Genomic DNA, 24,171 nt, shown 5'->3' with positions numbered 1-24,171 from the left:
CCAACTTCGAGCTCAGCCGAGGACGAGAGCGCGTCCTAATGCTCCTGGTTTTCAATAAGAGGTACCCAGGATTGTGATGCGTATTCATCATCTATGCTGACGACGGAGCTACAGAGTGCATCGGCGATGAAGGAGGCTGTCCTTCTTGCTGTCATGTTGTGGTGCGGCAATAACTAGTGATTTCAACCGCATGTTCATTTGCAAATTTTGCCCTCACTGAGGGCGCTCTGCGCGGTAGAGCGCGGAGATCCTGGAGATGTGGTGCTTCGCCGGGATCGTTTTCTCAATAACTTCGTGCTCTCGACTGAGCGCTCTAAAGCTTTTTCACGCCAGTTGTGTCGCCTCACCCAGCCAATGTTTTGAGTTTGGCTTTATTGCATAAAATCTTTTTAGCTCGAAAAGTCGGAGAGCTACTTCATAACATGCACCGATATTGAATTCACAGTCTTTGGTGTGTGGTTGGGGAAATGCTGAGGAGGCGAGGTGTGGGAGGCCGGGGCTATGAAGCACGCCGTAGGGAAGGGCTACGTGTTCAAATGTCTGGCGATCCTGACGATTTCTAACGCGCGCTGAGATCTCGACACGCGGGCGTTTTTCGCCTCCGTCAGAGAAGCAGCCGCCGCAACCGGGATAGAACCCAGGTCCTTGGACTTAGCATCACAACGTCTTATCCAATGAGCCACTACGGCGGTTGGTTCGGTAAACAAATCCGCGCAAGTTGAAGGTAACTAAAGAAATAAACCCGGGGCACCACCACCCCCATACACAACGACAACAGGCAGACCGATACAAACGCGGAGGGTAGTTCCCATTACAATTGCTATCGCGTTTTAAACACGAAACTTCGCCCCGCCAGAACACTGCGGTTAACCTTCGCGATACCAAACAGTAGGGTACGGACCACCCCGGTGTCACCTTGGCGGCAGTTCTTTTTTGTCCGCATCACACTCACGCGGCGGGAGCACGAAAGGTAAAAGCGCAGCTGAATGTCCCACTAGCTGAACGGCCACTTTATGAACACTGAGAGTACGGTAGTGATAAAGCCAGAGCGATGTTCCTTCTGGCTCTATTTTATCCCCGCAGCCAGCGAGCGCCTGCGATCGCCGTTGATGGCAGCCCGCGATCGCGGAGCATGGCTGCTCCACGCACGGTTGCTGCGGCCTGAGAGCATTTGACCAAAACTGTACATGGGCCCTATAACGTATAACTATTCCAATATACGTTTATTCCAATCTCCTGCCGTCAAATTTGTGCAACCGCAGACGCAAGCATCGGGCGGCGACCAACAGGGTTGTCTCAAGAGACCAATCAAGCGCTCTCCTGATTTATGGGAGGTCACTATTGTTTGCTTTAAAAGCAAAATACATTGCCTCCACCGAACGGCTTCTCTTATCTAATTGGCTGACAAGAGGCATGGAGAACACTCAAGTTGGGAGGGTTTCGATGGGGCCAAGCCAGCGCACTGAAAATAGATAAACGGATGAAGAGAGTGGTGTAGGCGTCTGGGACTGGTCCGCTTTCCCTTACTTAGCTTGGGATGGCTGGTACGAAATCACGACGGCACGCAACGGAAGGTTGAGAATGCTGCTAAAATGAATCCTCAGCAAAGAAGAGTCGCCACATCGAGGTCGTAAACGTACCGAAAGTGCTCGAAATCGTTACACGCCCACGCAAATATTTTTGTACGCAAATAAACCCGTGCTCAGCGGCAGGTGTGAGCAGCTAGTAACTGAGCGATCGGCGGCAGCCATCTTTTATTCCTTTCCGAACGGGGCAGCCTGCGTCTATTCAGAAAAAAACCGTTTCTTTCGGCATATTAATGCATCTTTAACGCGTGCTGACGCGGTCAGTTTTCACGGCTTTGTGACGTCGCTTGACAGGCAGGTGAAGTGGGCGCAGCCCAAAAGCTTTTTGCCAATAGCCGAGGTCCAGTTGCGAAAGGCATCGAATCAGAAAGAACTATTTTTTCTTACGCTCGGAATCATGCACAATCAGTGTGTACACGTTATATCGGAAGGAGGCCTATCGTCGTTTTCGTGACCTCGCGTCACAGAGAGGCGGCGTGGGGGTAGTCCAAAAACGTTTTTGACCAATCGCGGAGGGCTGACTGCAGAATCGAAATTAAAAAGTTTGGAACAGTTTTACGTTATAGGCTCCCCATGTCTTCTTTGCGTGGTAATGGATACGGCCAGTAAACCCAAGCGAGCGAAGTGAAGCGTCGTTCTAGATGACGTGGCGAGTGAGCATGACAGCACGTGCAAGCTGTTGACACAAATGCAAACAACGAGGTAACTGTGAATGACACGGCTCTTCATGCGCCGGGCGGGAAGCAGGGACTAGTTGCGGCGCTCTTGTGCAATCAAGCGTCGACCAGGTGGAAATGTTCGAGATGATGATACCGTACTGCTAAAACAACACCAATAGGCACACCGCACGTGCCCTCAGCGAAGGCAATGACCTGTCAGATCATGGAAGGCGCAGGGAAGTAGACGATCTGACAAGCATATCGTGAGCCTGGGTGCCGTCGAGAACCTGGCAATCTTCGAACATGGTGTAGCGACGAGGTTCACAGGACACAAATTCTTGCTAGGGTCAAATTCAGCCTGCTGTATTTCCACTGCTGCTCGAGTGGCTTCACCTTTCATTGTCCAAGAACGTCATTACAAAGAACATGCCTTTATAGACGGAGTCGCGCCTGTGCAGTGCAAAGAGAAGTTGGACCATAACGTGAAGTCCTTGAAGGTGAGCTTGTAAGATTAAAGGCAGGAGGAGGGGTGACGAAAGACGATGCAGGAAGATGGCTTTCAACGAAAAGCAGCTTGAGGTGGTCAACGGATGTGACAGTGCCGCAACCGTTGACAGAGATTGTGAATGTTTTCTAGTTGCGAAGACGAGATTAGGTCCGGTACACAGCGGCTGAAGGGAACGTTGAGTGGCGTCTACCCGGAAAAACACATAGGAAGTGTCGTGAAGAGAGAGGAATATAAATTGTCTTTTAAATTGACAAGTTCTCTATTAATTTTTATTTTGTATTCAGACAATTCAAAGCTTTGCCCTAAGGTTTTTCAGCAGGGGTGTTTCAAGCTGGATAAATGTTCGCCCCCGCTCGCACTGCACATTTCCTTAATTGAGAATCGATTCTACTCAGCGTTTGCCGGTAAACATAACGGTTACATACGCTGAAGTTGCCGGGAAGCGTGAGAAGCAGTCAGGGATCTTTGAATGCTATCGGCGTTCCACTCTTAAAGGGGAAGCTTAAGCGCCCTCTCATTTTTTTTTCTAGCACAAGCTGCGAACGCTACAGTGGATGAGAGTGCAACAGCAGCTGTTAAGAAAATTGTCATCCGATTGCATAATACGCATGATTTGGATCAGTCAGATATTAACATATATGATAAAGGTAATTTTCATTCCCAATGTCGACAAGCCTTGCAGTCACTGCTTTCCTTGAAAGCACGTTTCCATGTGAGACAGATACAAATTTCCAGTTGTTCCTAGCTATTCCTCAGTCACTTTGCCATGGAGAGCTTTCAGTACAGGACACATACTCATTAATATAAAGGACACCAAGATAATGATAGCCAAGATCATCAGGAGTCACTTCTTTTTTCTCCTTGACTTCTGCTATCATGCTGTGTCGTACAATATCAGACGAGCACCTCACTTCGCTTGGCGTCTTCTGGCACCTGCTTGGCGCTCAATCGATCTCTACCAGGAAAAAAGAATGACATGCTTCTATTCGAAGCACTGCACCACCTCAACGAGGTTCTGATTCTCTTTAGAAAGAAATTGATTTATTTCTTAGTTTTGCTGCCAGGAGTACTGCTGGAGCTCCATAATTTCATTGCGAGTCGCAAGAGAATTCCCGAATTAACTGTTTTTTTTTGTTCTTGTTCACTTTTGTATTACTTGAGGAAGAGTTGTAATTACTTAAATTGGAGCTCCAAAACTCATGATTACTTGATCTCCTCTACTTCTTGTCGAAGACCAGAACCATGCGAGTCAACCTTTGGTGATAGTTCCTCTAGAAGCTTAACAAGCTTTCAGATCGTGGTTGGTGCTGTCTCAATCGTAGCCAGTGTTCGAGTTGCTACAATACCACTCTTGCTGGATGAATACGGGAAAAAATGTCAGACAAACAATCACGAGAAATTCCAGGCTCCAGCTGCGTTAAATAAAATATGCCCTTATCTATTACTAGCTACACAGTAGAAGGTCGTAATTAACACTTGCTGCATTTCCCTGCTCCCTGAACTGCCTAGCAAGGATGCCGGTCGTTCGGCGCCGTCACATTGGACAACGGTAAAGTGATGATGGGCCTGCCGGTGGGCATCACGTATTTGTTCTCTTTTTAAAAGGCTGGCTGTTAATTTCTTTCTTCAGCTCGTAGTTCCCCTATTAGTTAGAAATATGACAGAATACGGTGAAATTGTTGTATACTTACCTCGTACATACTAGGGTAAGTATAGAACTGATGAGCTATTCACCGCATCCTATGTGCAATATCACAGCACTTTACACTCGAAGCCTCGACATCATGAGAAAATTATTAGGCAAACAATACTCTCCTCGGTTGGTTTTAAGCCCCACTTCTCATGAAGTGACACTACCTTTTATTTCTATCCCCTACCGGTATTCCATTTCGCCTCAAAATAAACAAAGCTAGGTTCACATATCTACCAGATGAATTTACCATGTGACTATAAGTGGGTCATACAGAGACAAACTCAATTTTTGTGTGCTTAGAAATAAACCGAAAACCTAGTCCTAAATGAACAAAATTTGCCAAAGCATGTGGTCTGCAAGCTATATTATAGGGCATTCAATGGAGACAAGAAAATTCCATAATTCCATACATCATGGTTATGCTACGCTGCATTCTAGGTCTCCTCGATGGTGGCGTCTCCAACCTCCTCAGTACTTGGCGGGCGCACACACATCCTACATTCGTTCAACCTCCAGTTCATTACTCACGCTCCGAGGACGTCCCAATCACCACCCATCGGGTTCTCGCCGTTCACAATCTGAACCTGTCTCATACCTATGATGCAGCAAGGAGCGACAAATATCACCCTGTCTCAAACAATCCTTTCACTCCGTGGAAAAATTCACCTGCTTGCAGAGCTACAAGTTAACAAATCGCAAGCAGTTTAAAGAGATGGACAAGCACAGAGCAATGTGAAACATTGCTACGGTAAACATCGACTGCGTTTAACTGCTATTTAATTAAGGGGTTTTGCGTGTCGTAACCACGCTCTTATGATGAGACATGCCGTAGTGGGAGACACTGGATTAGTTTTGAAAACTTGGGGTTCTGTAACATGCGCCTAAATCTGAGTGGGGGTGTTCTTTTTCCATTTCGCCCACATCCAAATGCAGTAGCCGCGGCCGGCATTTGATCCCACGACCTCGTGCTTAGCAGCGCGACACGAAAGCCACTAAGAAACCACGGTGGGAGATTCAGTTTGGCATGTTATGCGAACGCGTGCATAGCACTGGAGGCTTCTAAACCATAAATGTATTTTCCAGCTATTCCGAATTCGCTGTCATAGAATACTTTCACCACACAGGGCTCAGAATTTCTGAGCTCAAGGACCCCGCCTCCTAATAAAAGCGGCAGGGCCCATCTCACAATGATTGTGGACGGTAATGCGCTTAGCATTATTCAATATAGCGACAACGTAACTGACACCCTCGAAGCAAGTTTTGTATGAGGCCTGTACTACAGTGTAGCACCTGGCGCCATGTAGCGCCATCACCGCGAAGCCTGCGCATTGCCCCTGAAATCATTGGCGTATGGGTCCGTGCGAACGCTGAGAAACGCGTCATGCGGCAACCAAGTTCTTCTATCGTGCTTCTTTTGGGCACAATGCGCCATTTAGTGTCACTCCCGAAAAGTCCGCGTGTGACCTCCAGGACGCGAAGCATGGGCGCATGTGCCTGTGAATTCTCAGAATTGTGCCCTCACTTTCCAGACACTCCGTGCTCCATATTCAACAAAGGAAGTTGGGGGGAGGTACATTGAAGAGCGGCACATACCGATGGCGTTCATGGCACAGCTCGCTAAAGCGTTTGCCTAAAAGACGTTCGTAGAAAGTGGCACACACCCAGTGTATTTGTGGCGCAGCTTGGCAGTTCAACGGGTTTCAGTCCTTGTGAAACCGTCATCACGTGGATTAAATTTCCCTTCACATCGGAGAAGCTTCAAAAATATTTTTTGTCGTTGTAGAGCGGTGAATTCCCAGTGGTATATACGTAGTTACCCAATTTGGCGTGAAATACGTTTATTGAAGGGCGGCACACACCTACTGGCACCTAACGAGTGACATGAGTTGACATCGAAGTGGTTCACTGAAGACTAGCAGATACAGAGTTGCAAATACCCATTGCTACAGCCAGCGTCAAAGAGTTTCTTTCGAACAGCGGTGCCTACCTAGTCCCTCATCTACAGCGACCCACGTCGGCGTCATAGAGGTTCATTGAAGAGTGGCACGTATGTACACATCGGCACCAACCCAATGACACAAGGTGGTGAGTGAGTGAGTGATTGAATAAACTTTATTGCAGGTCCATCGACGACGCTAACTTGTCGCGCACCCGACTAGTCCCACGTCGGGACCCGCAGGTCTGGCCCACCGGCCCGGTCGCGGGCACGCCGGACAGCCAGGATTTGTTTTTTACGCAGAAGCGAGTCCCACTCCTCCTTGATGAACATGGGGCATGTCAACCCGCACTCCCAGAGCATGCGCGCTACAGTGGAGGTCTACCTGCAGGAGGGGCAGGCGTCGTCGCGATACACGTCCGGGTAAGCCTCGTGGAGAACGGACAGACACTGATACGTGCTGGTCTGCAGAAGCCTAAGCGAAACGGCTTGCGCCCTATTCAACTTGGGGTGAGGGGGTGGAAAGACCCTTCTAGACATGTAGAAGAATTTAACAATCGTGTTGTGAGTAGCGGGAGCGTCCCTGTGGCCGTAGAAAGGAGGGGAGTCGGTGCTTCTTGCAGAGGAAGTGCGGTCGGTGAGGTCACCCGCAGCCTCGTGAGCACACTCATTGAGGTTCGGGCGAGCCCCTCGACCGACCCAAGTGAGCGGGAAACCAGTGGATTGAATGATGCGTGAGAGCATATCGATTCGACCTGCTAAGAAGACGAGCAGCTTGCTTGGCGATGCAACCCTTCTGAAAAGCCCTAACCAACCTCCTCAGGATCCATCACGCTTTCCTAATGAGCCACATCAACTATATAGCCTCGCCCCTTAACTGGACCAAAACCGAAAAGAATAAGCTTAACATTCTCATGCGCAAGAGCCTCAAAAAGGCACTAGGGTTACCAGTAACCACTTTCTCGGACAGGTTGAGCGAACTCGGTATGCACAACGACATTGATGAAGTGATCGAAGCACAAGTCACCGCTCAGATAGTTAGGCTCTCGTCAACCAGGGCAGGGAGACGCATCCTAGACGACGCCAGCGTGGCTCGAAGAATTCTCGATGAACGGAAAATCACCTTATCGAGGGAGGCACGGGAAACCTTTGTGGTCAGCCCATTCCCTCGGAATATGCAACCGCAATACAATGTAGGGAGACGAAAAGCCCGAGCACGGGCGATTTTACAGAAGGCCAGCGGGAATCAAGATTCGACTGCCTTTGTCGACGCGGCTCAGTACGGCAACTCTAGCACGTTTCCATTGGCAATTATTGACGCTCCTCGGCCTCGGTTAGGTTAGCTACGAGCGGAGTCGCGGAAAAGGTCGCCATAGCCCTGGCCATGACCCACCCCTCGTGCACGAACGTTTTCACCGACTCGCGAGCGGCCATCAAAGCTTTCGAATCATTTAACCTAGCCTAAGAGGCTCCCTCCATTCTGGAAAAGAGAACAAACCCTGGCACTCACTTCATCTCTTGGTTTCCCGCCCATATGGGTGCGGACGTTCATCAGAACATAACTAACCTCAACGAGCTTGCCCATGACCGTGCGCGAGATCTAACGCGCCGCGGTGGCATGGAGGCCTTATGGGGACCGGATGAAATCCAGCAGAACGACCCGGTCCTTAGTTTTCACGAGATAACATCTCCCTATCGGCTTAGTAGACGGACCTATCCTCTTCCTCACCCGAAGATAGACAGGTCTCAGACAGTTTCACTTAGAATGCTCCAGACGGGCTCATTCCCCTCGCAGGGATTTCTCAGCCGCATGTACACAAACGTCGATTCAGGCTGTCCTGGCTGTAATGAGATTTATTGTTCCTTAGCCCGCATGCTCTGGCAGTGACCCGCATTACAACGGCCCTCTATCCAGCGAAGCCGACTGGGAAGAGGCACTCCAGAGCCCATCGCTCCGGACACAACTAGAGGCAATCCAGAGGGCCCAAGTAAGGGTGGAACATCACTATATTCCTGCCCCGAGTCGGACGCGGCCAGCGGCCTCCGCGGGTCCCCGATAGGGGCCCCCACTGAAGCTCCTCAGGATCAAATAAAGTTCATTGTCTGTCTGTCTGTCTGTCTGTCTGTCTGTCTGTCGTTTTGGAATGGCTATATATCTCGTACCCACGACCGTCTAGCAGGGCGAGGGCGATGGCGGCTTGCTCGGCGACTCCGGGGTCTGAAGTCTGATGGTAAGTTTCGAACCTTGTCACCTCTGTACCGCAGCCGAACGCGCTAACTATTCGGCCATGGGTTACCCGGTGACCCCGCTAGGGGGAAAACGGTTAGCTGTAATCATAGATAGATAGATAGATAGATAGATAGATAGATAGATAGATAGATAGATAGATAGATAGATAGATAGATAGATAGATAGATAGATAGATAGATAGATAGATAGATAGATAGATAGATTGATTGATTGATTGATTGATTGATTGATTGATTTTGCTGTGCTATAGGGCTCAAATCAAAGTCCTAGTTTGAGAAAAGAACTGCAAAAAATAGCGGCATTCCAGGGTTCGACAGAAGCAAAACGTTTCCAGATATTTCCGGGAACGCGTGGGTTTGGTGTACAAGCGAGTATTTGCGGTTTGCCAGAGGCGCTCGAAAGAACCTGTAACATGTAGTTCCAGTGAGCGTATTTTAGCGTAGTTTGTCCCCATAAGTGTGATTCCGGGCAACGACAATAGACCACACAAGAAGCTGCACCAGGGTCTTGAAGGAAACCTACGCAGTCATGTCGATTTCCTCTTATGACACGATCCCAAACCAGTGAGACAACACGCCTTGCAGTGGGAGCGCAATCGACATCTCTGCTGGTAGGTTGGATACCGTGAATGTACCGTACATGCGGCCTACAACTACGTCAGTGCTTGTGACATCGGTACTAATGGCGTACATGTACGTCAGTACCTTTGCATGCATCGGGTCATCTTGAGCGCCCTGCCGATCGCCACGCACGCTACTTTTTGCGGAAAGACGAGAAGGATACCGTGAAAGTGTGTGGAACCATTGTGTTATCTTGTATTGCCCTCGGTCGCTGCCTCAGCATGTAAGACTGCTTGCACCCACGATAATGGGTCCACTGGAAAGCCCATATATAGCGCATATTCCCTATTATAAGCCGTATGAAAGCCACCAGTACTTTTGAATACACCGCCTGGCCGAAAAACAGACGAGAAAGCAAGGAAATGGGTTTTTGCGTTTCAGTGGTGGTAACTCATTTGCCCCTTCAATGTCACCATCCGTTACCTTCAGAAATAGTAGCACACAAAAGAAGCCTTGCTTCGTTCAGATATCACTATCGCGTCAGCTATTCGTAAGTTTTTCCATCTTTTGTAACTAATATTTATCATTAAGTTGTCGAGACACTGCATTTGCAGTGTTGGCCGAACTATTAGCCAGAACACAAACGTAAAGCAAGAATATAGCTGCAGTATGAGTAATTTATTTGCACTTTTTATCCGTTTACGAGGGCCAGTCAGAGAGCCTTCGTCCCTATTTCGTATTAGCCAAAATAAGGTACATACAGGTAATCAGGCATATACGTACTATTCTACGTAGCTGACACTATTTTTCCGCATAGTCCCCACACCGGTTCAGACATTTGTCCCATCGCAGCATTAATCTTGAGGAGCCCCTGTGGTAGAATTTGTTCGGCTGACTATGGGAATCACCACTGGACTTCAACCTTGGCTTCATCGTTGCACGTGAATCGCTGTTCTGCCAGGAACTTCTTCAGCGGACCGACAACGGGGCAGTTACTAGGGGCGAGGTCCGGACTGGTATGGTGGGTGGTCCATACTCTCCCAGTGAAATGACCAGACCTTGTCTATGGTCAGCGACGCAAGCAGCCTCCCTGAACGCTAACTGTCGTGAAATTGCCATGCAAATGTGATGCTCACGGCCTTTTGCGAACTCACAACAACACCGCCTGACACTTATCGAAGCGAGACACCTTTCCCTATACATGGGCTGCATTTCCCTGCGCATTTCGATTGGTTTTCGTCCCCTCGCTCCACAGAAAACGAATCGCACTTCCTTGCCCGTATGCTGTGCACGTGTGAAGAACAACCACCGTATTTAACACTCGACCGCATCGCCGTGCCGCGGTGCTACCGGCAGATAAGGCCGGGCCGGTTCGAAGAATGGTCCACCGCTGGGAATGGGTGTGTTGACTCAGCATATACAGCCGTAGCTTGGATAAAAAAAATTGGGGCAAAGGCTCTTTCACTCGCTCTCGTCGTTAATCATCTACTTACCTTCATATAGAGGACCTCATCATCAGTCACATTTCTGAACTTTTTTGACAGCCGCTTTTGTGGTAATGAAAGCCTCTTTCTCTCTCTCTCTCTCTCGTCCCAAAGGACTGCACAAGCGAGGCTGACTGTGGCAAGTGCACACGTGTGCCGAAGAGCGGCACCAATAAAGGCTACTGTGTATTTCTTCCGAACGAATAATATTCAATAAAACTTGTGCTGATTTCTCAAGTCGGTTCTTTTGCAACATACGTTATTGCATCATTCTTCCTTTCCTAAAATTATTCGTTATTTTTCTTTTATTCTACCCTTTCTATTATAGGGCGCTTTAAACCTATTGATAGCGTACTTTATGATCGCTTTCCTTTACTTGCGTTTTTTTCAAACAGAGCTGCTACTCGTCCGTGTCTTATACTTCTATTCCAATTGTGAATTTTAAGTTTGTTCCGTGGATCACGTAAATATTCATCCAGGAGCAACCACATTGTATCTAACGAGTTTGCTCATGGTTTAGTTGGCACATAGCTACTTGTAATGGAAACAGTGAACGCTAATGGGGCTAGAAAGTGAATTAAAATACAGGTTCACTTGCTACGAAAGATTATCTTTTTTTCGCTCTGCAAATTACATTCAGAATTGGTAGAAGTCACCAAAACATGCGTGTAACATGAACACGGTCTGCATGCATTTCGTGTAAAAATGATCAGTTGGGAGCATTTCTGAATATTTTTCATTTTTGAATTTTTGTTTATAATATACAGGATGTTTCTTTTGTTTTTGTTTTGTAACAGGCATTACAATGTTCAAATACAGCCTGTGGCATATGGCGGAATCGTACTCCCTGAGGTAGATTATTCAAAGGGGCGGATATTACTTGAACTAGAAATCCAAATTCATAATTCTCTAACTAAAAGAAATCTCGCTATTCGGCTTGTTCACCAATTACCTTAGCGCACATACAGCAATAAACGAATCGAAGCCAGCCATTCCATAAGGCACATCCACGTCGAACGAATTTTGAAGGTAACAGCTGTTTTGAGAAACGCGCTGCCAAATTTTCCATAAACATGCCACTTTCCCAACGAAATCCCTTTTCGAGCTCAAGGAGCTTTTTGAGCCCACTGGAGCTCCAAAGCTACTGGAACACTTAACATTTCCTCGTGAAATTTACGAAGCACGTTTTGAAACTGGCATCATCCTCGGAATTCGATCTATGTCGATATGACTTTCGAAGCCATATTCAGTTTCATTTTTTGTGCAAGTATTGTACGCCTCTGAGACCAATCCGGCTCAGTACGTAGAATTGCACTACAAGCCACATTAGAAAATTAAGAAGTCCTGTAACTATAAAATTTAGAGACAGATTTGTTGTAGCGGGCACGTCAAGCCAAGATAAAATATTATTTTATTACACCGCCGCCACTACTAACGTAGCCACGCATGATGTCTCGTCTTCTCCGTGCATCCACAGATGACCCCGTAATTGATGATGATCGACTTTCGTCCGTAACAATATATCATCATCAACAGCCTGGTTACGCCCACTGCAGGGCAAAGGGCTCTCTCGTACTCCAACTACCCCGGTCATGTACTAATCGCGGCCACGTTGTCCCTGCAAGCTTCTTAGTCTCATCCGCCCACCTGACTTTCTGCCGTCCCCTGCTACGCTTCCCTTCCCTTGGAATCCAGTCCGTAACCCTTAATGACCATCGGTTATGCTCCTTCCTCGTTACATACCCTGCCCATGCCCATTTCTTTTTCTTGATTTCAACTAAGATGTCATTAACTCGCGTTTGTTCCCTCACCCAATCTGCTCCTTTCTTATCGCTTAATGTTACACCTATCATTCTTCCTTCCATAGCTCGTTGCGTCGTCCTCAATTTAAGCAAAACCCCTTTTCGTAAGCCTCCAGGTTTCTGCCTCGTACGTGAGTACTGGTAAGACACAGCTGTTATACACTTTTCTCTTCAGGGATAATGGCAACCTGTTGTTCATGATCAGAGGATGCCTGCCAGACGCGACCCAGCACATTCTTATCCTTCTGGTTATTTCAGTCTCATGATCCGGATCTGCGGTCACTACTTATCCTAAGTAGATGTTATTCCCTTACCACTTCCAGTGTCTCGCTACCTATTGTAAAGTGCTGTTCTCTTCCGAGACTGTTAAACATTACTTTAGATTTCTGCAGATTAATTTTTTGACCCAACCTTCTGCTTTACCTCTCCAGGTCAGTGATCATTCATTGTGATTGGTCCCCTGAGTACCAAGGCAGTACCATCAGCGAATCGCAAGTTACTAAGGTATTCTCTATTAACTCATATCCCCAATTCTTCCCAATCCAGGTCTCTGAATACCTCCTGTAAACACGCTGTGAACAGCATTGGAGAGATCGTATCTCGCTGCCTGACTGCTTTCTTTATTGTGATTTTGTTGCTTTATGTACGGAGGACGATGGTGGCTGTGGAGCCACTATCGTCCACCATCCACGATCTTTCAGTATTTTTACATACGGCTCGGCTACACCTTGATTCCATAATGAATCCATGGCTGCTGAGGTTTCGACTGAATCAACCGCTTTCTCGTAATCACAATATATATATATATATATATATATATATATATATATATTCGAGGGTCTCGAATCCGGCAACATTGATGCCTTCAGGTAGCATGTGTGGGTTTATTGACCAGTTGCCTTCACCCAAAAAGATCACGTTCTCGTGACGCCTGCGGCAAAAAGGGCGTTCCACGTCCGCCGCCAAGGTCTGTGAGTGGTGGCGCTGGCTAACACTCCCTGGGTTCTACTAGTGCACATAAATACCCAAGAAAGTGAATGGGGAAACAGCGCCGCGGTAGCTCAATTGGTAGAGCATCGCACGCGAAATGCGAAGGTTGTGGGTTCGGTTCCCACCTGCGGCAAGTTGTTAGTTGTTTTTTCATCCGCTTTAATTTCCATTGATTTATCGTTTCTTTATTTCATTTATTAAGCACAAGTAACTTCCCCTATGTTGTCCTTGGTGTCAGTGTTTGTTGGCTTCTTGTGATATAACTATATATATATGTGTGTGTGTGTGTGTGTGTGTGTGTGCGCTGTGTAGTTCATCATCGTCTTCATCTGTATATACCCAACCTCATAATCATCATCATCGTTTTGTCTGAATGGGATCGAAAGACTGGCTCGCGCGGTTGCGTTGCAATAGAAGGCCGCTGTCGTCCTAAAAGGTGGTATCTTACAAATGGTGGAGCATGCGTTGATTCCCTCGTCCTCATGCTCTACCGATGACTCCTGGAGCTCTGCTCTGGTGGTCGGTTGTGCCCGCCATCAACAGTCGGGGCACTAACAGCCGCTTCCACTTCTGCACTCACCCCGGCTCAACCAGCTGGGCCTACTTGGTTCGTTAATGCACCGCTCCGTGACCCTTAGGATTTTCTGGTATTTGCAGCGAAAACGTCGAAGACTGACTAGACCATAACGAAAGTATCAGCGCCTACAACAATTGGGACGAGGCACACCAGCTCCGCAATGTTGCTTTCTACCTTAGGGAGGTCGTTAAAGCGTGGTTTTTCAACCAGGAACGAGACTTTCCTGATCGGTAAACATTTACCGAGCAGATGCGCCAGACATTCGGCACGTCTCCTGGGCATTCCGAAGTAGCCAAACAGAAGCTCGCTTGCCGTACCCCGGTAGCCGACGAATGTTATACCTCCTACATTGAAGACGCCCTGGCTCTCTGCCGTGGCGCTCACAGTGACATGTCCGAAGAGGAGCGTATTCGCCATATCCTGAAGGCCATCAAGTCGTTGCCTTTAACGCTCTTGTCGTTCAGGGCTCTATTACACTTCGTGATATCTCTACATGCCCAACGCCTTGCCACACTCTCCTCCTTTTGTCTTCCCCGCGCATCCTGCCACGCTCGCCTTATAGACATCCGCTTCATTACGAAAAACGAGCTTCACGGCTACGCTCTAGCCAACACAGCCATTGCGTCTTTGCGTACTCCTCTTTCCAATTTGCGCGAGATCATTAAAGAATAGATCGGGGAATTAAAGCGTCCTTGAAAAGTGTCCGTTGTACTCAGTCTTTTGCGCCTGTTTGTGCGCCTTTTTAAGCAGAGGTTGCTACGCAATCTCCGGTACCACTACCATCTGTAGCTGCTGGCGTTGTAAACGACCACTTGGTCTCGGTGGCCCCCAGCGCCTGCCCCTGCCCAATCCTGCTACTCTACCTGGGGTCCTGTCCGCCCAGTGTGCTTTTACTCCGGCATTCGTGGGCATATGTCGCGTTTCTGTCGCCAGCGCCCGCAAGGTGAACTCCGCGGTTATTCCGACTATATGAGAGACTATGTTCCCAGATCCACCAAGCCAGACGAACGACGTGGTTCTCCCGTCTAAAGAAAGACTGTGTTCCCAGATCCGACGCCTACGTTCCAGAACCCTATAGATCATCGTCACATCGCCCACCCTCACCTCCGCTGTCCCAAGGCACGTCTTAGCCTTCTCGCTCACCCCGTCGTCGTTCTCCGTCACCGTTCCGCTGTAGTTCATCACCCTTGCGTCCTGCCTGTAATTCTGTCGCCAACCATTCAGAAAACTAGAAGCTGCCGTTTTTGGAGAAGGAACTGCTTGTTCGCAGACTCACAATTCTTACTGCTCGCCCAGGAAACTTACTCGCTGTTTGTGTGGAAGGTGCTTCCATCGACGCGCTTATAGGCACTGGTGCCACCCTCTCTGTTATTCGTCGCGACCTATGCTTCCGTCTCCGCAAAGTGCAAATTCCGCATCTTGGCCCGATCTTACGTGAAGCCAATGGCAGTCTGAATAACACTACCGGATAGTGTACCACTCGTGTACACTATCGTGTACACTCGTGTGCACTACCGTGTAGTGTACCACTCATCCACGGAAATCGCCATCTTATCCAGCTTACTGTGCTTTCATCGTGTGCTCATCCGATCATCTTAGGCAGGGATTTATTGTCTGCTGCGTCTGGTGTCATTTCGTGCGGACAACAACTTATGCACATTACGGACACCAAGCTCTCTGACGCTGCTGATTCCTCACCGCCCTACCTTTTACCGCGTTAGATTTAGTCCTTCCACCAGGCCATAAAAGTATTCTTACTGTTCCATCAAGAGACAATATAGGCAGCGACGCAGTCGTTTCCCCACGCTGCGTTTTGCCATTGCCTCTGAATCGCCATTGCCTCATGTCTAGTGCGTTTTTCACACAACGGCGCCAGTCTGACCGCCTACAACGCGACCCCGGAGCCACGTCTTATGCTGGAGGAGTCCACTGTGGCCATTCTTATCGATGCGGCACCAGTATGCGTCGTTACTGCTTTACCTGCTTTGTCCCCCACACAGTGTACGCTCCCGGAAGGTTCACCCAGTGCTCTCAGGTCCACTTTGACTTCAGACCTCAGCTCAACGCAGACTAATGCCTTGCTGACCATCTTAAGGGAACACAAAACTTGCCTTGACGTTTGTTCGGACGGCTTGGGTCAAACAACGGTATCCGCTCATCGCATCGAGACAGACGGATCCCGCGTCGTTCGCTGCCGTTCTTACTGTGTATCAGCTTCTGAACGCAATGTTATTGAAGACCAAGTCAACGACCTGCTTGCGCGAAGCGTTATATGGCCTTCCGCAAGCTCTTGTCCACATCCAGTAGTCCTAGTTAAGAAAAGGGGCGGCTCGGTACGCTTTACCGTCGATTATAATGCACTAAACAAAATTATTCATAACGATGTCTATCCTATGCCTCGTATTAACACTGCTTTGGATACTTTACAAGGTGTCGAATACTTTTCGAGCCTCGACTTGCGTTCTGGCTACTGGCAGATTCCGATGCATGAAGACGACAAGAAAAAGAAGGTGTTTGAAACACCTAATGGCCTTTTCGAACTGAATGTCGTGCCTTTTGGACTGTACAATGCTCTAGCCACATTTCAACGAATGATCGATACCATAATGTGCGGCCACAAATAGAAAAGCTCCCTTTGTTACCTCGACGACATTGTTATATTTTCGTTCAGCTTCTCCCAGCACATGGAATGTTTAGACAACGTTGTCACGTGTCTAGCCGAGGCCAGTCTCCAACCCAGTACTAAGAAATGTCAATTTGCTAGCCGCTGCATCAAAGTGTTAGGTCACGTCGTCAGCAAGCACGACATTCAGCCCGATACGGACAAAATCGCTGCTGTACTTCATTTCCCAAAACCAACCACACCTAAAGACCTTCGCAGCCCTCTCGGATTAGCGTCGTACTTCCGCCGCTTTGTCCGGGACTTCGCTACTATCGCAGCTCCTCTTCACAAACTTTTGACCACCACCACACTTTTTTACCTGGACGGATGTCTGTGAAGCCACCTTTCGGACCCTCCAGAGTTATCTCAGATTAGGACTAGTGCTTCGTCACTTTGATGCCACCGCCTCTACTATGCTGCACACTGACGCAAGTGGGCAGTGTATAGGCGCTGTCCTCCTGCAGCGGAACCACGCGTCTGAAGAGCAAGTCGTGGTTTACGTGAGCCGTGTTCTTTTTCCTGCTGAGCGAAATTATGCCATCACTGAACAAAAATGCCTTGCCATCGTATGGTCCATACAAAATTTTCACCCCTATGTATATGCGAGACCATGACGCTTTGTCTCGCTGCCCGCTGTCGCCAGATGCCCATGTTGCACCTTCCATCTGTTCGACACCGCCCACCCAGCCGACCAAGACGATGGCTACAAGCCCGATACGGCTCGTGACCTCACTCGAAATTATTTAATAAGGCACCTCGCCTCCCTCCAACGTGCAGGTACCTACTGCTGCATCATTATCCACCGTCTCACTGGCTTATCCCGTCCTTAGAACCGCCGCTAAGACAACGTACACGTTTTAAACTATATGGTGGATCATTATTTCGGCAACTTTATCACCATACCGGTAACCGATGGGTGCCGGTCGTGCCGGGCTAACTTCAACTACAAATTTTACAAGCGTTTCACGAAAACGCCACGGTAGGCCACATGGGGTTTCACAAAACCTAGGACTGCCTTAAGACTTGCTGTTTTTGTCCTGGCCTGTCCACTTGTGTTGCAAAGTACGTCGGTTCGTGTGCGCCATGCTAACACTGAAAGCGTTCCACATTTCCCGCCGGCCATTTACGACCATTGCCGTTCCCGTCCGTTCCCTTCGAATCCGTGGGGATAGAATCATATGGACCCCTTCCGCTTACATCAGCGGGTCACCGGTGGACTGTCACCACCGTGGACCATCTCACTTGCTACATTGAGACGGCAGCTCTTCCTTTTGGTGACGTCTCTCAAGTCACCGAGTCCTTACGGACGTTGCGAAACTATGGTTTCTAAACCATGAAGCCGACCTCACTTCGTGGTTGGTCTTCAAGACCAACTTTACCGAAGTTTTTGGTCGGCCAGCAGTACGAAAGCTTAGTGCAGAACAACGCCTGCGCACACGATCTCAAGAGGCCGCAGAGAACTTCACGAGCTACATTGAGGACGTTGTTGACCTTTGCAAACGGGTGAACGCGTCGATGTCAGAGGAGGAGAAGATCAAACATATAATGAAGGGTATTCAGGACGACGCCTTCCAAATGTTATTAACGAAGAGTCCTCACACCGTCGCTGAAGTCACAGAACTGTGCCAGAGTGACGACGAGTTGCGCAGGCAACGGCTTCACACTCGACGCCCCACTCCGCCCGCCGACTCTCTGCCAAGCCTTGGAGTCGACGACAACCACGCTTATCTGTTCATAAAAATTCAGGAATTCGTTCGCGCAGAAGTCGCCCGCCAGCTGTCTTTGATATCTTCTGTCCCGGAACCATCACCCGCTTTGCCTGATACGATCCGCGACTTCATTCAAGAGCAAGAATTTCAAGTGATTCCTCCATCCGCTTAGCAGACACCAGTCACCGCACCTCTCACGTCCACAAACGCTCTTGCCGCCCTCTATGCACCGACCGCAGACATTTTTTTGCCGCCATCTATGCTGCTTCGCGACCGACAGCATTTTCCTCTCATGCCGCTACCCGACCGACGCCATTTTCCGACTCCTCAACAACGACTCGGACCTTACCTCCCCCCCAATGGCACACCTTCGATGACCGCCCAATATGTTTTGCTTGTGGTGGTGCTGGTCACGTGGCGCGCCATTGCCGTCGTTGCATGCTTCCTCATCGGAGCATCTGGCGAGCGCCACCTTTCCCAGCTCCGTTTTCTTCTTCGCCTTCCAGTCTTCCTACCTCTTCCTCTTCCTCTGACCGCCCAACCGTATCCACTCGCCATTCACCATCTCCCCGCCGCCGCTCGATTTCTCCGATGCCGCGCCGTCCCGTGTCCACCGAGCAGGAAAACTGATGGCCGCAGTTCCTGAGGCACGAACTGCGTCCACGTCGCAATGCCCAAGTCCTGGTCCCTCTCCAGCCAACGTAATTGAAGTCTCTGCCGAAGGAATCGCTGTCCTGGCACTTGTAGATACAGAAGCCGCCGTATCTGTAATTTCCGCCGAACTCTGCCGCACACTACGAAAGGTTTTGAAGCCTGTCTCCGACTTCTCCCTTCCAACCGCGAACGCTCAAAATATAACACCCCTCGCTGCCTGTACTGCTCGCGTCTTCATTCAAGGTCAACTGTGTACCGACGAATTCGTCGTGCTGCCCTCGTGTTCGCATGACATTATATTAGGCTGGGACTTCCTTGTAAATAATAACGCCATTCTTGACTGTTGTCACGCCGAACTCACACTTTCTGCACTTGCCGACTTTGAGACTATCGAAAACCGCCATTCTTGTGCTAAACTGTTTGTGTCCAAAGACAATCCCGTCCCTCCACGCTCTTCCCTGCTTGCGCCTGTGTCGTGCGCCGCTATTTCTGATGGCACAGTTCTCTTTACGCGCTCTGAGGTGTTCATTCACCACCGACGTTCACCACTGCCCTTTGCTCTCCTGATTCTTTGCTGTGGCGTCACGATATAGTCGTCGACAATATATATATATATATATATATATATATATATATATATATATATATATATATATATATATATATATATATATATATATATATATATATATATATATATATATATATATTGTCGACGACTATATCGTGACGCCACAGCAAAGAATCAGGAGAGCAAAGGGCAGTGGTGAACGTCGGTGGTGAATGAACACCTCAGAGCGCGTAAAGAGAACTGTATTTATATATATATATATATATATATATATATATATATATATATATATATATATATAGCAGCATTTCACTACACCTACAATGCATAGAACCAATTAGAGAATAATTCACGCAACGTTGCATTACCAATATTACACCACGCAGGCTATGCTGCTTTGGCCTCTTAACAGCTTACGGTTTGGCATTGGTGTTCGGCAATTAGATTCGTAGCAAACCTACTTGTCATAGTTACATGTACACTCCTGGTAGGTGCGTTTCATTATGTACATAACAGTGGCACTTGAAGATGTGCAACATGAAGAAAGACATATAACCCGACCACTGCTTATATGTGTAATATTAAAGAATTAAAATATTTATCTAAACACGTACCACGTCTATTTCGCATATACGTATACAGTGCTCCAAAAATAATGGGAAGCGTGTGCATTGTAAGTCAGTTCTGTGGTAGACCGCAACGTAGAAGAAGCTTCATGAAAGGGGGAAATTGTCATTCACTCGACTGTATTATGAAACTACATGAGAAACACCAAAGGGTTTCTCAGAAATAAAGCTTCGCAGTTTAAAAAATGATTTAGTGGACCGGACCGGAGCAACTGTTTTCCTAAACTGCGTAGCTTTCTTTTTGAGAAACCCGCATGGGTTTCCTTCGTAGCTTCATGACAGAGTCGGGTGGATGACAATGTTCCCTTTGTAAAGCATGCGTATCTCACAAAACTCAAGACAATATTTCGAGCTTCTGTGAAGCTAATTTGCTTTTGATGCACCACATCTCAGCTTGCCTTTCACCAGCCGCGCATTAGTGGAAATCATACATGGTGTGGTTTATTGAAGCATAGCTCTTCAAAGGGGGTAAGAACTAGTCCCACTATAGCCATAGAAAGGTCATACGCATCACCCTGTTTTGCCCAAGTGAACATGTTCACTGTTTATTCAGACAAGGATTAAAATACCACAGCTGTTAGGGAAGCGGCGGAAAGCAAAGAAAATGCCTCACATGCCTAACTTGCATTTCTAGCTCAATTTCCTGTCACACAACGCAAGTTTATGAATCACACATATCAGCAAAAGCTGTAGGGCGGAAGCGGAAATCAGCACATCTTTCCCTATGTACACTCATCCGCATCCGAATGTATCTGTATAAAGCAATGGCCAATACACCTCGGCATCTTTATTCTACTCCTTTGACAGAAACACGACGTACATTTCGCATACCATATCCAGCCTAATGTACAAGTCAGAGCTACTCCTGTACAGAAAATTGAGACAAGGAGCCGTAACTAAAGGTTTAGCGCCACTGGCCTGGCTTCCTATTGAGATACAAACTAAAGTGGGCATCTGCATACCCAGAGTGTATTCTGTTGAAATGTTTGCGCTAACTGTAATTCCAAAGGGCATAATAGAGAAGCTATGAGCCGTCTCACAGGATAGCCAAAATGTGTTCTTAAACTCACTGCTAGGGTAGCTTATATAAGGAAAGGATTGAAGGAGTACAATCTCATCCGGGCCTTTCAGGCGTTCTTCCTAAGTCACGTATCTTACACTACACCTTATTTATAATGGAGAGGATCTAAAAAAGCTAAGCTTTACGTTCTTATTCAAGCGGTACAGAAAAGGGCCATCGAACTGCCACAGTCTGCTAGCACAGAAAAGCTGCTGGCCTTGAGAATCCACAATACTATTGATGAGATTATTTAAGCACACTGCATAGCCCGAGTCACTCGGCTCTCTGCCGCTAAACCTGGCCTTAAAATCCTGGAGGAGGCTGGCGTATAACCCCGTTATAGCCTCGAACCCACTAAATCTCTCAGCAAAGATAGCAGATCTCACTTCGTAGCAGACATTGTACCCCGTAACATCCATCCTGTGTATAACGTGGGCCGGAGGAGCGCACGAGCAAGGGCAATCCTACAATATGTACATCAACACAAGCTAAATACGCTTTTTGTCGACGCAGCACAGTATCCCACAGGGGAAATATTCTCGATAACAGTGGTGGAAGTAGAGGGAAAAACGATTAACGCAGCTTCTGTAAGGGTCAAGAGGTCCCATGTGGCGGAAGAGGCTGCTATCTCTTTAGGTATTAATAGTCGTAAGAAGCCGGCCTTTATATACTCGGACTCAAGGTCAGCCATCCACCCCTTCTCGTCCGGATTGGTAGTGGAAACAACAAGCAAGCCCCTTCGGGATCAGGACTTCACTATCCGAAGTTGAGACGGGATATCACCACATCTGTTTGTTTCCCTGCCCACTTAAGGGACCTCAGTAGACCGAATCGAATTAACCCGAATGAGGCGGCCCATAGATCTGCGCGTTACCTCACGAACCGTGCAGCCGAACCTGGGGCCTCAGAAATTTCTATAGATTTAGGAAAAGAACCGCTGCGTACGTATCATGAGATTACCATTCATTATAAGCTTAGCCGTAGAACCTTCCCCCTGCCATACCCCCAGCTTGACAGGGTTCAGACCTCTATGCTTACAATAATACAGACTAGATCTTACCCTACTCTTCGCTTAATGCATTTAATCGATCAGGAAAAGTCACAGGAATGCCGAAATTGCGGAAACGATAATTTTCAACGCGTGCTCTGGCTGTGCCCAGCCTAAGAGGCATCTTCACTTCAAACCAAGGACTCCTGGATATCAACCCTCAAGTGTCCAGAACATCTACACCAACTCCAGGCCATCCAGAAGGCCTATGATATTAGGGTGGTGTTATATCGTGCATATTATTCAGTACGCCAGAAATGAAGACATTACTCATCCTCTGCATTTATTACATCTTCTTCCTCCCCCTCGGGCGGCTCCAAGCGCGCGCCTGCTCATGGCGCTGCGGTAGGCAGCGACGCCTTATATAACATATCCCCTCGTGAAAGAAAAAAAAAAGAAAAAAAAATTGTCCGTTACTTCCTGATGTAATCATGCAGCTTCTTTGGTGTCTTCTTGTTGCGGGCGCTTCTCCTCACGCGCTCTTCGCAACTTGGCAAATTACCTGAAGCTTTTTGCGTGCGCCCTGCAGCAGGTGGTTCAGGAATCAGGGGTGCCTCATCTGCGCTTGATGTGCCAGGTTGTGATGAATTGCTTACAGCCGCACTAGTTGAGTGATCGGATGCCGGTGACCAGGTCATGACAGCAGTGGTACCTAATTTCATTCTGCTGATAGCTTCAGGGTGAACGGCCGCTAATTTGGAAGCATTGCACACCCGCCCATCCTCCAATAGGTAAGAGGCGGGTCCGCGCTTTCCAATAATTTTCTTGGGCGCAGAAAACTGTGAAGATAACTTTCCATGAACTGCAGGTAATTTAACCCGCACGTAGTCACCCACGGCGAAGTTGGGTTCCTTGGCACCGCGTTTTTGATCGGTGTAGCGCTTCGACGTCAGTTGCTTGTTCTTGATGCGCTCTCTCAACTGCTGTAGTGCTTTTGAAGGGTCATCGGTGAAACATTTGGCAGGAAATCCCACAATGTCAAGTCTGGTGCGAGGTTGGCGTCCATGAAGAAGAATAGCGGGTGCAACACCAGTAGTCGCATGAGGCGTACAGCGATATGTTTGTAGGTAATCGAACATCGCTGTTCTTATCTCACGACGTTCTAACAGGGCTAATTGAATATAGGACTTTAATACCCTGTTAAATCTTTCCACTAAGCCGTTAGCTTGCGGGTAATACACAGAAGAGTAGTAATGGGCGATTCCGCGCTCTGTCAGAAAATCTTCAAAACTCGCTGAAGAAAATTGCGGTCCATGGTCGGATACGACACCACGTGGATATCCTTCTCTTGCGAAAAGTTCAAGTAGGAATTTGGTCACTGTAGACGTGGTCGCATCGCGTACGAAAGTCACCTCTGGCCACTTGCTGTGATAATCAATAAGCGTAATGGCAAATCGACAGTCAGCTGGAGCTTGCGTGAAAGGTCCCACAATGTCGATAGCAACTTTGTCCCAGGCTTTCTCGGGAAAAGTCACGGGTTGCATTGGTGCTGCAGATGTACGCGCTGATTTGTCACATGACTGGCAGGCTACACATGTGCGTACAAGTTCTTCAACGTGATTATCCATGCACGGCCACCAATATGACTCCCTAAGACGAGCTTTGGTACGACTAATTCCTGGGTGTGACTCATGAGCCAGATCCATAAGACGGCGGGTCAAAGCGGAAGGCACGACAATCCTGTCACCACGGCAAAGAATGTCGCTAACAACAGAGAGTTCAGATCGCACGTGAAAGTAAGGTAGCAGCTCTTTTGACAAGGATTTCTTGTCAGGCCAAGAAGTAGTGTGAAACT

At 48.1% G+C, this 24,171-nt stretch overlaps 1 non-coding gene across 1 annotated transcript; it reads left to right on the top strand.

Annotated features, from left to right (window-relative positions):
* Positions 1-13,529: 13,529 nt before the first annotated feature.
* TRNAS-CGA (transfer RNA serine (anticodon CGA)) lies at positions 13,530-13,602 on the top strand. The gene has a single exon. It is a non-coding gene; the product is annotated as a tRNA-Ser (tRNA).
* Positions 13,603-24,171: the final 10,569 nt, after the last annotated feature.

This window comes from Dermacentor variabilis, chromosome 3 (genome assembly GCF_050947875.1).
Source record: "Dermacentor variabilis isolate Ectoservices chromosome 3, ASM5094787v1, whole genome shotgun sequence".
Lineage (NCBI taxonomy): Eukaryota > Metazoa > Arthropoda > Arachnida > Ixodida > Ixodidae > Dermacentor > Dermacentor variabilis.
This window is presented reverse-complemented; position numbering and strand designations above follow the sequence as displayed.